General features: G+C 36.8%; 1 pseudogene; it reads right to left on the bottom strand.

Annotated features, from left to right (window-relative positions):
- The window catches only part of LOC100346569 (GTP-binding protein 10-like), a 58215-nt pseudogene extending 40046 nt beyond the window's left edge, over positions 1-18169 (bottom strand).
- Positions 18170-18860: the final 691 nt, after the last annotated feature.

Genomic DNA, 18860 nt, shown 5'->3' with positions numbered 1-18860 from the left:
GTTTTACAGACCATTCTTTCAGAGTTCCTCTTTTTCTTTCCTGGTCCACTGTGACTTTGCAAAACCTAGCTATCTCATGAGCTAGAATATAACAGTGTAAGGCATTTCCAAAATACAGAAGTTCTATTTGGGGGCTACAACAACACACCTGGTCTATATGCCCCTGAAACTGAGAGCTTCAGGGGCTACCTTAGATTCTAATTTCTTTCAAAAAATCTCGTTGATGGATAATAGTCAGAACAGTTTAGCATTACCACCCTGGTTGAATGGTTGAGTAATACTCAACTTTGGTGATCTATCCGAATTACCTGCAAAATATGTAAAAATACAGATTTCTAGGCTTCACATACATGTAATTACATTTACATTCTAGTTTATATCATTAGTCAATTATTCAATTTACCAGAATTGTACTGATGTGCAACCAGTTTAAATAAAATCATCATTATGACATGAAATACCATTTAATAAATAACATCTGTTACTATTAAAAAGAACTTGAATGAACAAAGTTTAGAAATTCTCTTTCAATAGTCTACTTACTGCACCATGGATGTTTTATTTGCTATTACTGAAATCAATATTGTTAAAAGCACTTAATTGGGCATATACTGTTTTTAAATATTACAAATTTTAGAGATTTATTTATTTATTTAAAAAGCTGAGTTGCAGAAGAAGAGAGAGAAACAGAGAAATCTTCCATCTGCTGGTTCCCCCCCTTAAATGGCTGTAATAGCCAGAGCTGGGCTGATACAAAACCAGGAGCCTGAACTTATTCCAGGACTCCCACGTGGGTGCAGGGACCCAAACACTTGGGCCATCTTCCACTGCTTTCCCAAGCACATTAGCAGAGAGTTTGATTGCAAGTGGAGTAGCTGGGACTTGAACAGGCACCCATATAGGATGCTGGCGCTGTAGGCTGCGGCTTTAGCCCACTATGTCACAGCATCAGCCCTTAAATATTACAATGTTAAATAAAAATAGTGACCTACTATCTGCCCCTAGAAGTCAGAAAAAGAATTTAAAAACATATATCAGGGGCAGGTGCTGTGGTATAGTGGGTAAAGCCACGCCTGCAATGCTGGCATTCCATATGGGCACCGGTTCCAGTCCCAGCTGCTCCACTTCCAATCCAGCTCTCTGCTATGGCCTGGGCAAGCAGCAGAAGATGGCCCAAGTCCTTGGGTCTCTGAACCAACGTGAGAGAACTGAAAGAATCTCCTGGCTCCTGGCTTTGGATTGGCGCAACTCCAGCTACTGGGGCCATGTGAGTAGTGAACCAGTGAATGGAAGACCTTTCTCTCTCTTTCTCTCTTCCTCTGCCTCTCTGTAAATCTGCCCTTCAAATAAATAAATAAATAAAAATAAAAAAATAAAGAATCTGTGTCAGAGGTGACTGAACCTTAATTTTTATGTGAAAAATTAAATTTATATTAAAAATGGTTTCCAACAACCCAATATTATAATGATGTACTATAAACAGGATATAAAGATACCTTTTATATGTATCTAACATATACCTGATTAATTTCAGGGGAAAGATCAGATAAGTTCAAATTGTTCAATAAAGAAAATATAAGTTATATAATCCAAGAACATAGTTGTATAATTTGAGTGTTAAATAATAGGATGCTCTTGGGGAGAATTACTCACCTAAGGTAGAAAAATTAAATTTAAAAACATGGGGAGATTCAAAAAGCATATTAATATCATGAAATTTTCCAACTAAGAAAGAAGAAAAAAATCTCTGGATTATTTTTAATTCATTCAACCTAGAAGGATCTAATATTTTTGACCATATTTCAAGCTCTTTGTGGACTGAAAATATAAACTAAAAATACTCAATTGGCTAGTTTTTAAGAAATATAAACCAAAAAGTACATGTCAGCAGTAGCTTCAGCATTCAAAATTGAAGTCTGCTATATAATCCAGACAATTCATGAGAAAAATTCAGCATACATTGTTGAGCATATAATATCCATGATTTAAATTTTTATTGGGATAGTTTTTGAAATATTCACATGCAGTAAAACATCCGTGTAAATAATAAAATGCAGTGATTTTAAGCACATTTTGTGCTGGATAACCACCACCATAATCAATTTTAGAATACTTTTTAATATCTACCCCCCTCAAAATTTTGTACCCATTAGCAGTTATACACTCTTTAACACAATTATCTTCTCTTCCTCAAGCAACTCTGTTACACTGAGGGATTTAAATAACAGAAAATTGTGTTCTTTCCTTTGCTAATGAATTATATGTAAACCTTATAAAATTTAGATATTAATCTCTCATCTGATATATGGTTTATGAATATTTTCTGCCATTCCATGAGTTGTCTTTTCATATTTTGATTGTTTCATTGTGTGGAAACTTTCTATTTGATGTAATCCGATTTTTTTATATGTGCTTTTGTTTCTTGTGCTTTGAATGTCATACCAATAAATTGCCAATATCAATATCATGGAAATTTTCCCTCCAGGCATTTTATAGTTTCAGACTTCACATTTAAATGTTTACATTATTTTGATTTGAGTTTTTTAATATGATGTATGGTAAGAATCTGACTCATCTTTTCATGTGGATATCTCATTTTCTTCTCACCATTTATTGAAGAGAGTATTCTTTCCCCATTGTGCATATTGAATTCTCTCCTCAGTCTCAGGGAATTATTTTTTATTCTGATTGCTAATTCAACTTTTGAGAAAAAAATGTAACATTCAAAGTATAGTTACTAGGCATAGTCATTTTTCTTCATTTAGAAGAAAGCATAGTGACTTTTTATAATATTATGGAAAATATTTATAAGGAACAAATTGTAAATAACAAATAATACCATATACTGTTTGGAAGCTTAAATAAAAATTAATTACTAAAATGTAATAGAAGATGTGATGACTGAAATAAGTTTGAATTATATAATAAATGTTAAGCATTACTTAATTATTACATATGTAATCCAATATTATTGTTATATAATGTTCATATTTAATCAGATGATAATTATTGTTAGACATGCGAATTTCACAATAGCAAATGTTTCAATATGTGTACCTTTTTAGACTTTTGTTTAGCCCAGGAAATGACACAACTGGAGAAGGATTATACACATGTTTTAGAACTACTCACAAAGATTGCATATACGTAAACACTCTTTGAGGAGTAAGGGATTCAATGATTTTTTTTTTTTTTGACAGGCAGAGTGGACAGTGAGAGAGAGAGACAGAGAGAAAGGTCTTCCTTTGCCGTTGGATCACCCTCCAATGGCCACAGCGGCCGGTGCACTGATCCGAAGGCAGGAGCCAGGTGCTTCTCCTGGTCTCCCATGGGGTGCAGGGCCCAAGTACTTGGGTCATCCTCCACTGCACTCCCGGGCCACAGCAGAGAGCTGGCCTGGAAGAGGGGCAACTGGGACAGAATCCGGCGCCCCGACCGGGACTAGAACCCGGTGTGCTGGCGCCGCAAGGCGGAGGATTAACCTAGTGAGCCACGGCACCGGCCTTAAATTATATAAATAAAATAATGGTTTGTAACAGAAAAAGGTAAGACTCTAAATATTCTAAAAGTATCACTCTGGCCTCAGAATCAGCCCTTAAGGAGTTCTTGTGTGGCTGAAAAGCCCATGAGACTATTTAGGGATGGAAATCCAGGACACTGGCAAAAAGTGCCCTGCATGAAGGACCTCTGTGGGTGAGAACCCAGTGGAAAGAAGTGATCATCAAAGAAGGATGTACTTTTCTCTGAAGGCAGGAGAGAACTCCCTCTTGTTTATGGCCTTGTCTAAATACTGAAGGAGTTGGATTCAAAAGGCTTCCATAGCCAAGGCAGCTCATGTCAAGAGCCTCAGGTGATCACTGATGCCACACATAAGAGTGTTAACCATTAAATTAACAACAGGAGTCACTGTACACTAAATTCACATGCAGGACCTCTCTTCTAAAAGAGTTGTATTATGAGAGTTAATAGCAAATCTTGTTCTCAAAGATTTACTTAGTTTTAGTGTATTAAGTGGAAGATATTCTTATGTAAGTTATAGTTATGTCTAAGTGCTCACAATAATGCATCATTCTTGGATTCTTTTTTAAAGCTAATTACATTTCTCAAAATAAAAAGAATGCTTAAAAACAGAAAGAAATGAAATTAACTTTGATATGCAATGATTTTGAACAGCACTGTCTCAACTGTTGAAGAAATTTTTTTTCATACAATTTGTTGAACTCTTTGCTTAGTCTAGAATTAATTGTCTGTGTATAAAGCTAATTGAAAATAGATCCTAATGGGCCGGTGTTGTGGCTCACTTGGCTAATCCTCCGCCTGTGGCGCCCGCATCCCAGGTTCTAGTCCTGATTGGGGTGCTGGGTACTATCCCCGGTTGCTCCTCTTCCAGTCCAGCTCTCTGCTGTGGCCCGGGAGGGCAGTGGAGGATGGCCCAAGTGCTTGGGTCCCTGCACCTGCATGGGAGATCGGGAGGAAGTCCCCAGCTCCTGGCTTCGGATCAGCGTAACGGCCATTAAGGGAGTGAACCAACAGAAGGAAGACCTTTCTCTCTGTCTCTCTCTTACTGTCTATAACTCTTTCTCTGTCTCTCTCTCACACTGAAACTCTGCCTGGAAAAAAAAAAGAAAAAGAAAATAGATCCTAATAAAAAATAAGGCTGGGAATAGGAGAGGAAGGAGGAAGGAGGAAGGAGGAAGAGGGGTGGGAGGTCAGGAATGTTGGGAAGAATCACTATGTTCCTAAAGTTGTATTTATGAAATGCAAGTTTATATTCCTTAAATAAAAGGTTATTTGAAAAAAATAAAGCGTTCTATATTCCCTTTTAAGCAGTTTTTTTTACTTCTGGTGAATAATGCTGCAAATATCTTTTGAAATCAAAAGTCTACAACATCACAAGAAAGACAGTCACCACTGTTGACCCTTTCTATTCAAAATGAGATACTTGAGGGAGAATTAAATAATGATATACTAATTTAAATGTGAGAGTACTTCAAAAAGTTCATGGAAATGGAATTTCAAAAAAGGTTATTTTGATGTAACAAATAGGAATCCATGCTTTTTTTCATAAAATACATTTTCCATGAATTTTTTCAACTTTTATTTAATGAATATAAATTTCCAAAGTACGGCTTATGGATTACAATGGCTTCCCCCCCATAACGTCCCTCCCACCCACAACCCTCCCCTTTCCCACTCCCTCTCCCCTTCCATTCACATCAAGATTCATTTTCGATTATCTTAAAATACAGAAGATCAGCTTAGTATACATTAAGTAAGGATTTCAACAGTTTGCTCCCACACAGAAACATAAAGTGAAAAATAATAGATGGTTTTTTAAATGATGATGAAATCAGATCAGACCTATTGTCATGTTTAATCCCAGTGAGAGTCAAGTTGGGAATTGATAATTTCTTCTTTTTTTTTTTTTTTTTTACAGAATATCAGTTTAGTATACATTAAGTAAGGATTTCAACAGTTTGCACCCCCATAGAAACACAAAGTGAAATATACTGCTTGAGTACTCGCTATAGCATTAAGTCTCAATGTACAGCACATTAAGGACAGAGATCCTACATGAGGAGTAAGTGCACAGTGACTCCTGTTGACTTTACAAATCGACACTCCTGTTTATGGCATCAGTAATCTCCCTATGCTCCAGTCATGAGTTTCCAAGGCTATGGAAGCCCCTTGAGTTCTCCGACTCTTATCTTGTTCAGACAAGGTCATAGTCAAAGTGGAGGTTCTCTCCTCCCTTCAGAGAAAGGTACCTCCTTCTTTGAAGACCTGTTCTTTCCACTGGGATCTCACTCACAGAGATCTTTCATTTAGGTGTTTTGTTTTTGTTTTTGTTTTTGTTTTTGTTTTGCCAGAGTGTCTTGGCTTTCCATGCCTGAAATACTCTCATGGGCTTTTCAGCCAGATTGGAATGCCTTTAGGGCTGATTCTGAGGCCAGAGTGCTGTTTAGGACATCCGCCATTCTATGAGTCTGCTGAGTATCTCGCTTCCCATGTTGGATCACTCTCCCCTTTATTTATTCTATCAGTTAGTATTAGCAGGTACTAGACTTGTTTATGTGCTCCCTTTGACTCTTAGAACTTTCATTATGATCAATTGTGAACTGAAATTGATCACTTGTACTAGTGAGATGGCATTGGTACATGCCACCTTGATAGGATTAAATTGGAGTCCCCTGGTATGTTTCTAACTCTACCATTTGGGGCAAGTCAGCTTGAGCATGTCCCAAATTGTACATCTCTTCCCTCTCTTATTCCCACTCTTATGTTTAACAGGGATCGCATTTCAGTTCAATTTCAACACTTAAGAATAACTGTGTATTAATTACAGAATTAAACCAGTCATATTAAGTAGAACAGACAAAAAAAAAAACTACTAAGAGGGATAATGTATTAAGTTGTTCATTAACAGTCAGGGCTATGCTGATCAAGTCACCATTTATACATTTTCCATGAATTTTTTTAAGTGTTTTTATGTTTTGCTTTAGCAAGAAGTCCTTTCTCTAATGTGCTACTGGTGGCATGGCAGACAGCTTCAGTGACTTTGCAATCTTTTAAAGAAGGTTTGTTAAAGGAATATGCTCAAAGTGTGATTTTTCTGTGTGATTTTTCTGCTTGACTTCTTAGGGATGGGGAAAGAAAATTCTTCTCTGGTGACAGAGTGGCACAATAGGAAGAGCACGGGCACTGGAATCATACATGGCAAATTTTCAAGCCCAGTGTAGCAGCTAATATTTTTATCTAGACAAGTCATTTCATGTACCTGAATCTTACCCTTATTTGTAAAAGATGGAATATAGTACTGTTTCTTTCATAAGAAATTGTATGCAAAATCCTTACCACATTGTTTGGCTCAGAGTAAGTGCTCAATAAAAGTACTTTTTAATAGCAGTCATTTATGAGACACTTAAGTGTGATTTAAGGCTGCATGCAGTCTGAGCCTATGTTTAAAAAGAAATCTGTTGCTAACTGAAGCTCTTGCAAATCCTAATGTACCCAAGAATTTTGGGGACCCTACAAGGTTCAGAGAAAGTTTGTGAAATAAGAGGTTTTAAAAAGACTCAGAATGGATTCATAGAGATTCATAGAATGGATCCGAATGTGATCCATGGGTAAAAGCACCAGCAGCACCTGGGAACTTAATAGTAATATTAATATTACTATTAATACTAGTTCCCTTTCCTCATTTCAATGAGTCTGAATCTGCAATGAATCTAGAGCCCCAGGATATTCATATGAATGTTAAATTTTAGAAGTCCTAAAATGGAAAAAGTGAACTGTGTTCTGATGCTATATAAACACAAAATTTGGAGAAACTCTGAGCTTCCATATTGGGTGCTTATTCTGTCGCTAACTGCTGAGGAAGTACAACAATATTTCCACTAGTTAAAGGGGGAATGGATGAAAAAGGAAAGTATAAGCTCTACAATTCTGCTAAAGCCACATAGAGTCTCTGTTTAGTTCTCAAAACCAAGTAACAGCCTGCGTAGATAGGCATTCTCCACTAGTCAAGGGAATAAATAACTCATATGTATAAATTAATAATCCAGGGAGCTTTAATACCAGAAGTTATTATAGCTGCATATATTCCATCTTGGGAAATCAGCATCCTACTGTAACTTGTAACCCACTAGATTGCAGTTGGCCTAATACCTCAACAATATAAAACATTCCCTTTATAATATCTGAACAATGGCATTTGATAAAAGTGAAAGAAAGACAAAACAATAACCAAGTGTGGGTGAAAAATGAAACTAATCATCCAATACTGAAAAATCCAGGTGTACAAACATTGGCACATATTTACTTATTTATAAAAGGGATATATTGTCTGAAATCGGGAATACTCCTCGACTTTAGATTTATGTATTTTGGAAAACTGGCATATCTACTATTTCATACAGTACACAATAATTGAAAGAAGAACATTTACTCTTGCCAGAAACCATTTCTTCACTTCTCATTTCCCCCTGACTGATTGATCATCAGTGATACAAAACCACTGCTATATCCTTACTTTAGGGCCTCTGAATTCTTCTGCTCCCTGGGTTAGGTGACTGGGGGAAGAATGTTTGACCAGCTGTGGCTAATTTTATAACTCCTCACCAATTCTGTATCTTCTATCATCATTGTGGGATTGCACTTATTGTTCCAAATGTGACTGCGTGGAGACATGTAACTATTTCTGGGGAGTTTAATGTCTTGCATGAGATTCTTCAGATATCTTTTCCCTCTGGCAACCTGTGTGGTAACTTTGGAGGTGTTGGCTGCTCCTGTAGACTCACTCTCGGAATGACTACAATAAACAGAACACCCAGCCAGCCTAAAATGCACAGATACCAAGAGAACCAAGAGAAAGGTTACACACACACACACACACACACACTATATAGATAGATAGATAGATAGATAGATAGATATACACATATTTTGAATTTTACTTGGAAACACTAAAATGTTGAATTGTTTATTATTGCATCATATCCTAGCCTATACAGATTGATAATTCAAGGAAACTATCCCTTACTAGAAAACTGGCTCAGTAATGGGAGAATGATGAATGGTCTTCCTTCTCCTTGGTCCATTTGACAAGACTTGTTAATTAAGACTTGCTAGTTAAGAGTTTCTTAGCAAGCTACAAGTAAGAGCTCTGAATCTGGAAGTCCATGAATTTGACTACTCTCATACAAATGTTGGCCAGTTCCAATTGCAATAAAATAGTAAAAAAGAGGTTACATGTCGAAGGGTCAATTTTGGTTTTGATTGCACTATAAATGAAGTGTTTTAGTAGAAAAGTTCTGAGCTTGAGTACTTAGAAGAAAAATATTAGCCAATCAAATCATGTCATTTTATACCATATGTATCAATTAGAATTCTCTAGAGAAACAGATATATAGGTACATATATAGAGATAATTTAATTTAAGGCATTGGTTCGTGAGATTATGGTGCCTGACATGACTAAAATACATAGGTCTTGGAACCTATGATTGTCCTGGTGATCTTTTTGGAACTGTACCTATGGAATGAATAAAATCTGTTCGTTATATTAATACAATTTTTTTAAAAATCAAAAAACTCACCAGTTTGGACAGTCATATCCCATATTAGATTATCTCCGTTTGTAGACTGTGGGAGACAGGAGTGATGGCTCAACTTGTTGAGTTCCTGGTACTCACGTGGGAGACCTGATTGACTTCCCAGTCTTTGGCTACAGCCCAGCCCAGTTCTGGCCAATATGGGCATTTGGGATGTGAACCAGGAGCTAGTGCTTATTTCTCTCTCTTTCTTCCTTTCTTTCCTTCTTTCTCTCTCTCTCTCTCTCTCTCTCTCTCTCTCTGTGTGTGTGTATGTGTGTGTGTGTGTGTGTGTTTGCCTCTCTGACTCTTAAATAAGTAAATAAAAATTAAAATTCATAGGGTGGGCTAAAAAGCTGTGAATAGTAGCAGAAATTGATGCTATGATATTGAGGTATAATAACTTATCACAGATATCTTAATATTTGCTTTTAAGATCTTCAACTAATTACAAGGGTGTGCTCATATTAATGGTGTTATTCTCCTTATTTGAAGTAATCAAGAAAAATAAAATATCAACTCTAGAAAAAAACTCATAATGAGTATGATGTTTTCTTTGGTAACCTGATTAAGGACTTCCAACAGAATATGCTTTCCAAAACATAAATATGATTACATTATCCCTCTGTTATTAAACCTTGCATGAACTGCCATGACCTAAAATATAGAGTTGAAGCTCTATAGTCTCAAATGTAATTTGATCCACGACCTGACTCCAATTTTTGTATGAGCCTTTTGGCCTTTCCAATCCTCATCATTTAGCTCTAGTTACACCAAACACATGCTATTTCCTAATCATACTATACTGTTTTGGAACTATGTAATTTAAACTTGCTTTGCTCTTCCTTCTAATGACTGGTCCCCTCTTTTCCCCTAAGAAAAATCCTAGTTTATCAAGATACATTCCTCAGTGAAGCATCTCCTACCTTCCCAGAAAGCCAGTCACTCATATATCTATTTTTAAAGTTATATTTATTTATTTTGAAAGTCAGATTTACAGAGGAGGGGGAGGGGAGAGAGAGAGAGAGAGAGAGAGAGAGAGAGAGAGAATATCTTTCATCTGCTAGTTCACTCCCCAGATGGCCACAATAACCAGGCCAGGCCAAACCGAGGAGCCAGATGCTTCTTCCAGGTTTCCCACATGGATGGAAAGTGCCCAAGAATGTGGGCCATCTTCTGCTGTTTTTCCCAGGCCATTAGCAGGGAGCTAGATCAGAAATGCAGCAGTTGGGACATGAACTGGCACCATCTGGGATGTTGTCATCTCAGGTGGTGGCTTTACCTGCTAAGCCACAATACTGGCCCCTCATATATTTGTTTCCGCAAAACATATTGTACACATTGCAACAAGAATATAATCAGTTTACGGTCTGCTTACTCTTTTTTTCTTATTCCTCTGAAAAAAGATGAAATGCTTCATGTGATGGTTTATGATATTCCCAACCCTGGGCAAATGGCTGGTACACAGCTGTTGCTCTAGATATATTTAACAAAACATCTGCTCTCTCAAACAAAAAGGGGGACCTGATAAGTATAGCACTTTGTTGTACGTTGTTTTCTATTGGAAAAAAGTACATTTAAGCTTCTTTCCAACTTGTTTTTCTACAATGAGTAGGTTGCTTTCTTAAGTTTCTCTGTTATTTCAATGTGCTCCTAGTCCTTGTTCTGTTTTCAGTCCAGTAGTTCTTTGAGTTTGGCTTCTTGATGCTTTTAGCTAGAACAACTCACAGATGAATACTACCTGGTCATGACATATAAGTAGAAACTTCCTGTGAATTTTTCACTTTTCTATATTTCTGGCTCCTGTCTTCAGCCTTACCCAAATCTGGCTGTTGTGGCCATTTAGGGAGTGAAATACAGGATGGATGATGTCTTTCTTTTCCTCTCTCTCACTCTTTCCCTCTCCCTCTCCTCCCTTGAGTTCTCTCTCCCTCTCCCTGTTTCTTTTTCAAATAAATTTTAAAGATTTTTAAAGAAAACACCAGAAATAATTGCCCAATATTTTATGTATAGTACAATGTTTGCATATATTAAAAATTAATACATATCTGAAGATGGTTTTAATGAAGCATTTTTAAATGTTTATTTATTTATTTTTTGAAAGGGTGACAGAGAGAAAGGGAGAGACAGAGAGAGAGAGAGATCTTCTATCCACTGGTTTTCTCATCAAATCTCTTCAACAGAAGCCAGGAGCCTGAAACTCTGTCTGGGTCTTCCACACGGGTGGCAGGGTCCCAAGTATATGGACCTTATTCTGCTGCCTTCCTAGTCATATTAACAGGGAGCTGAATTGGAAGCACAGCAGCTAGAACTCTGACAGGTACCCGTATGGGATGCTGGTGTCCCAGAACACAACTTAATCTTCTGTGTCACAATGCAAATATACAAAGCATATATACATACATACATACATACATATACACACACACACACACACACACACTCTTACATGTATATAAACATATATATATATACGCACACATACATATAGACATATATGTGTATATGTGTATACAAGATGTGAGATACAAAATTCACCAAATGTTAGTCACCATTCATATGTTTCATTGCATGATCTACCTGAACTGGCAGTGTTGAACTCACAAAGATGAAACTTATTTCAAATTTAAAAAAAAGTGTTGTGACATAGCAGATAAAGGTGCCACCTGCAATGGGGGCATTCCACGTGGGCGCTGGTTCATGTCCTGGTTGCTCCACTTCTGATCCAACTCTCTGCTAAGGCCTAGGAAAGCAGCAGAAGATGGCCCAAGTGCTTGGGCCTCTGCACTCATGTGGAAGACACGGATGAAGCTCCTGGCTCCTGGTTTTGGTCTGGTCCAGCTGTTGTAGCCACCTGGGGAGTGAATGAGTGGATGGAAGACCTCTTTCTCTCTGCCTCTCCTCGTCTACCTGTAACTCTGACTTTTAAATTAAATAAATAAATCTTTATTAAAAAAGAAGTAAGAATGAGAGCCTAATGCAACTGTCAAGTGAGATTTCAGAAATCATGTAGTATACAAGCATACTTCACAAAGTTCATGGAAAAATAAATTAAAATATAAACTTATTTTTGTGCAAAAATTCACAAAATAGTTGTTTATTATTCAAAAAGTTTATAGAATTTGCATATTATGAACACAGTTTTTATGAATTTTTATAAAAAAAGTTGGGATATATCAAAAGTCTATAAAATCATACTATTTGGGAAGCAAATAAATGTATTAGTCATACAGAATGAAGTTGTTCTCCATGATAGTCAGGTCCAAGGCCAGTTTGTTCTCCATTGCCTTTCATACAGACACAGTTAAGTGATCTGCTTTAGTTGGTAGAAAATGAGCTTCCATGAATAATCATGACGAGCCTGTATATGTTTCAGTATGCATACTATTTTCCTTGTTTAAACAAGGAGACGCAGGCTTCTGAAGCCCATGTTGCTATGGAAGAATAAATAGAACAGAGCACCCAACACCACAGCCATGGCCAACCCAAGATGAGCGCAGAGTATGAGCCAGTAATAGAAATTGGTTCTTTTAGCCAGTGGGGTTTATAGTCTTTTATTTACTGCTATATAATCTACCCCATTTTGACAGATAGATGATAGATAGATAGATAGATAGATAGATAGATACGTAGATATACCCAATAACTAGGTTGTTAGCCTCTTGAGAGACTCCTCAGGAAATTTAAAGAAGATTAAATGTTATTGGGAATCTGGCTTCTGTGTTATGATAATTGATTCCTCCAAAGACCAACCTTGAGCAAGCTGTGGATCATCCATGAACCTTTCTTTATAGTCAAATAGAATAATTTCTGCTCTATCCTCCCTCAATGCCTTAGAATGGTCATCTGAGAGCTTCTAAGATCTCCCAAATTTCTCAAAGAAGAAAGCAGCTGTTAAAGTAAGCTTGAATGAAAGAAATTATCTCTTAATTATTGACTACTTTGAGAAATTATATTTTTAATAATTTTTAATTTTACTTTCACACATAAAAATGTGCATATTTATGGGGTATCATGTGAATTTTCCATATATGTACACATTGTGTAATGTCTACTCAGGGTAACATTTCCATATGAAGAAAACATTGAAAATCCTATCTTCAGTTTTTAATAGAGAGAAAACGTAAAGTAACATTATCTACAATGCTACTGTGCAACAGATCCCCTCTTACTCCTATCTGCTATAAGCTAATAACCTTTACTCAATCTTTTGGCATCTCCACCTCCTCTTGTCCCTCCTCAGAATCCGCTAACCCCATTATACTTTTTTTTTAATTTAAAAAGTTTAATTCTTGAATGATGGTACATATATCAGAAGATTACTGATAACATTTTATTTTTTGAAGATTTTTATTTATTTATTTGACAGGTAGAGTTATAGATAGTGAGAAAGAGAGACAGACAGAAAGGTCTTCCCTACGTCGGCCCACCCCCCAAATGGCTGCAACGGCTTGAGCTACACCGATCCGAAGCCAGGAGCCAGGTACCTCCTCCTGGTCTCCCCTTCGGGTGCAGGGGCCCAAGCACCCAGGCCATCCTCCACTGCCCTCCCAGGCCACAGCAGAGAGCCAGGTTCTGGTCCTGATAACATTTTCAAAAACATGTGATAGCTTTCAAATTAACACAATTTCAGTACCATTTCCTTAGTTGATACATAAAAATGTATATATTTTTGTATACAGAATGATGATTTTGAAACATGTATAAACTCTGGGGAAGCTTAATTGAGCTAACTAACATACATTTTCCCTCATACACTTATTTTCTATGGTGAAAACATTTAAAACTTACTCAGATTTTTAAAATAAAATTTTGCACAACAGATCTCCTGGAGGTACACATACTAGTTCAAACTCTGTCCTTTGAACAGTATCTCCCCGTTCCCCACCATTCTCAGCCCCTGTAACCACCACTCTACTTTCTGTTTCCATGATTTCCAATCCTTCAAATTTCACATATAGGGGAGATTACATGGTATTTGTCTTTTTGTGCCTGGCTTATTTCATTTAACATGATGTATTCCAGGCTTATCAGTGCTGTTAAAATAATATATTAATAAGAATGAAATAATAAAAATATTTTTAGGGCTGAATAGTATTCCATCAATACCATTTTTAGTAGACTTAAATTCTATCCATTGTGGAACTTGTGAGAGTATGCTTTGTTGGTGGCTCACTATATTGGATGTCTGTTAATTAAGAAGCTGCTTATTTTGATATTCATCATTTTCCTGGTTGGTGTGTTCATCCAATGATTTTCTTAGACAGTTCTTGAATTCTTCAATCCTTTCTCTGGTAACTGTAGAGATTGGGATGACATGTTGGAACTCCATTGTGTTCTTTCAAATAAGAGCAAAAAATCTTTAGGACTCTGGAGTTGGTTTATCAGTTCATGGAATTTATCTTGAACGTTGGGTAAGTCCATTTTATTAACTGCCAGGAGTGCAGGTTTTATCTGAAGTTCCTCTTTGTACGAATCCCAAATCTTTTGTGAGTAGTATTATGGTTTCAAAGGCAATTGCATAATGAGTTTGGGATGAAAGCTGAAATCCAGAAATATCAAAAACAATAAGTAGATATATATCTCTCTCTATGCTTGAGAAATGGTGGACCTTTCTTTTGTTCATATGTGTTCCTTCTATCAAACCAGGAAGATCAGCTACAGATATTTGTTTGAAATCAATACATATAATCTTTCCAACTTCTGACTTTAACGTAAATGCATGATCTTCAATAGTGGGCATTGCATGAGAAACTCAACTTAGTAAAGAGGATTTTCAAGCATTTGGGAACCCTGCTGGTCCTACATCAACTACAGTTTTAGATCAAGGTGAATTATTCATTTTTGCCCTTTAATGGTAAGAAATTTGTAAGTAATTTATCATCAAGACCTCCTTCAGTCACCAAAATTCTGTCCTTTTTATTGAGTTCTGTAATTTTGCCATTTTTATTTATTTATTTATTTGACAGGTAGAGTTAGACAGTGAGAGAGAGAGACAGAGAGAAAGGTCTTCCTTCCATTGGTTCACCCCCTAAATGACTGCTCCGGCCAGACCTACACTGATCCGAAGCCAGGAGCCAGGTGCTTCCTCCTGGTCTCCCATGCGGGTGCAGGGCCCAAGCACTCGGGCCATCCTCCACTGCCTTCCCGGGCCACAGCAGAGAGCTGGACTGGAAGAGGAGCAACTGAGACAGAATCCGGCGCCCATATGAGATACAGACACCGCAGGCAGAGGATTAAGCAAGAGAGCCATGGCGCCAGCCCCAATTTTGCCATTTTCACCAGTTACCGAAATACTAACAGATACACAGATTTCAGTCTTTTCCTTTGGAGCCTTTTAGGGCACTAATCTGACTGTTTGCTCCTCCTCCAGGCACAAACCATTCCTGAGGATATTTGTCTCTAACTTGGTTCAAAGCCATTTTTATGGGCTAAAACCCAGATGTTGCCACCTTTTCCACCTTCTCCACCCAAGTGAGGATAACTCATTCCACCACTTCCTCCCCTGGTCAAGATTCTGAGATTATGAAAGAAATTTCCATACTTTAGATCAAGCAGTAACTGCAGCACACCATGATTGCAGTGGACCTGGATACACTCCCATCAAAGTTGTATAAACTCCCATTATACTTGAAACTTTGATGACATCAACTCCTTTTTAGACTCCATATGTGAGTGAGGTCATGTGATACTTGTCTGTCTCTGCTTGGCTTATTTCACTTAGCACAATGACCTCTAGTCCCAAGCCATGATGTCATGAATGATAAGATTTCACCCTCTTCAATAGTTGAGGTGTATTTCTTTATGTATATGCACCACACAAGTGGAAGGACACTGAAGCTGATTTCATTTTTTAGCTACTGTCCATAGTGCTATAATAAACACTGGAGTACAGATGTCTTCTACAGTGTGAGTTCATTTTCCTTGAAAATATACCCAGTAGTGGGACTACAACTTCCATCTTTAGCTTTTTGAAGAACATGCATACTACTTCCACCTGGTAGTACTAAATTATATCCCCAGCAACAGTGTGTAAGGGCTTCCTTTTCTCCACATCCTCACCAACATTTTTTATAATTTACCCATCTAACTGGAGTAAAATAATATCTAAATGTGGTTTTCATTTACATTTCCTTGATGACTAATTTTTTTGTTTATCTTCTTTGAGTGTTGTCTGATTAGATCTACTGCCCAATTTTTAAGTGGATTTTTTTTGCTGTTGAGTTGTTTGTGTTCCTTATATATTTTAGCTATTAAACCCCTTGTAAATTGTGTAGCTTGCAAATATTTTCTTCCATTCTGTTGATTGTCTCTTTTCTTTGTTGATAGCTTTGTTGATAGCAATCTAGGCTGGCTTCATAGGCATGTAGCTTGAGTGGTCCCATTGGGAACTTATACCAGAAAGACTCATGCTTGATCCAAAGTTCTACTGTGACCATCCTGAAATTCTTAGCATTTTTGAATAAAGGGCCCAACGTTTTCATTTTACATTGGTCTACAAATTATGTAGCTAGTCCAGAATTCAACAGATTTTCAAAGGCCCTCCATAGTCTCAGTATTCTTTTCTCCAATTTGTGTCTGTTTTAATGCATAACACTCACAAGTAAGCACACTAAACTAAAAGCACCCTATGTCAATAGGGAAGAATTCGGTGTGACTACTGTCTGCCTTTTTCTGGAGAATAAATTCCTATTAATCTTGTGGCAACTATGTCATGCTGTTGACAGATGTAGAGTGCAGATGTAAGGATTCCTTGTTCTCTGCCTAAAACATTCTATACTCTACAAAGTCATTTGGTCCCATTTTCAGGCTTTTTCTCACTCCAGGCTCTGTTCAAATTCCAAGAAAATTCAGAGTCTCAGGTTAGTGTTTTGTTCTATTGTATTGTGTCCTTTTATAACTTGTCTTTTCAAGCCAACTCAAGCCAATCTGTTCATGCACAACTATTGGGTTCTGTTTGGTGAACAATAGCCAGCAATATTGAGAAGTAAATGAAAATCAGTAATCCTTTCAAAACCTCCTTTCCAGTTTATAACAGAAGCTTGTCGTGGACCAAATTTTGCCAATCACCAATATTTGTTAAACATGTATTAGCAAGTAAGCACAAATCAATTAATAGCACCTGCTTTACAAGTTCAATGAATCTCTGCTTATCTGTGTTTTTATATGCTGCCAAGTTTCTACCTTGGTTGAAAGTATCACTGGAGACAGATGCAACTTTACTCTAGAGGAAGAGTCCAGTTAGGAAAACAGAAGTCATTATAATTATTTAGAACCAAAGTATTCTGATTCAGGGATTTGCAAAGATTAGAATAGCTAAAACACAAGCCAAATGGAATAGTAAGACAACCCATGGATTAGTAAGATGAAAATGTCATTAAATTCTTGGGTTGGAGGGATAAAGGAGATGTGGTTACTGGGTCCCAGAAAGTAGAATAATTGGCTGAAACTCCAGTAGGACCTGGAGCCAGAATCAGATAGAGCTACAATTGGGAAAGCCATAGGCTTCATTCAATTCTTAAATCCTGTTTATGTATATGGGCTCACAATCTAATATTTTTATGCAATCTGCATGTCCTTAAAGCAACTAATCTCAATAACAAAAGCTTATTTTTAGTCTCTAGCATGCTAATTAGTCAAGTCTCTAGTGCTGATCAGAGACAAAGATACCTAAAGTCATTTAGTAGAATATGAACTTTCTGACTAGAATGATGCCCATTCAATCTCTGGGATGTGAATGCCTATTGAGCATTCTTAATTGCACTCAAAGTAAAACATAAATTAACAAGTATATATATATATATATATGTATATGTATATGTGTATATATATATACACACTGGAGTGTTTTAAAGGTAAAATTGAAAGCTATGATAATACCTTGTACTCCATTATCTTTGTGATAGAAGCCCTTAATTACTTTCGATAGTCTTTTTTACTCCATATTTCTACATACAGTTAGAACTCACTGAAATGTACTACAGCTTCTCCACTCAGTGGTGGCTGGCAGATATGTTTGAGAAGTTGTTCCTGGATGGTTGCACATGTGACTGTTCTCTCATTTTGGACCGCACTCATGTTCTCAGCCTGCCTATATCAAGGCCCATTTCCTTTCTGTACTTTTCTGGACCTCATCCTCTTTCTTCCTGGAAATACTTTATCATGGAAAAATTAAGTGGAAATATTTTCGTCACAGAAAACAGACAAACCCACCACAGCCAAAAAACATAGTGCATAAATACTTAGGAACTAAAGGAAAATCTAACAAATTCAATTGTTTAGGGGAAATTTGAGTGGCTTTCTCTGTTTTTGTTTTTTGATGGGTCAAATAGCAAACAAACAATACAACAATAATAATAATAACAATTTGGGTTATTGGTTGAGGAGATGGGTATAGAACAAAATATATATTCTATGAATAAATAATACAAGTAATCATGTATGGTTGCAGTTGACTCGTAACTTCAAAATGTAGAAAAACGCACCCTAATCCACTGTTGGTAGGGATGTAAATGAGTACAGCTGTTATGGAGACAGATGGAAGATTCCTCAGAAACCTGAAAATAGATCTACCATCCACCTTCCAAAGGAAATAAAATCAGCATATGAGAGAATTGCATGGAGGTAGTGTTTATTGCACCTCAATTCATAATAGCAAGATATGTAAGCAACCCAGATATCTATCAACTGATGATTGGATAAAGAAAATGTGGCCCATATACACTATGGAATGCTACTCAGCCATAAAAAAATGAAGTCCTGTCTTTTG

The sequence above is a fragment of the Oryctolagus cuniculus genome, chromosome X (genome assembly GCF_964237555.1).
Source record: "Oryctolagus cuniculus chromosome X, mOryCun1.1, whole genome shotgun sequence".
Lineage (NCBI taxonomy): Eukaryota > Metazoa > Chordata > Mammalia > Lagomorpha > Leporidae > Oryctolagus > Oryctolagus cuniculus.
Note: the sequence above shows the minus strand (reverse complement) of the source record. Positions and strands in the feature narration are given on the sequence as shown.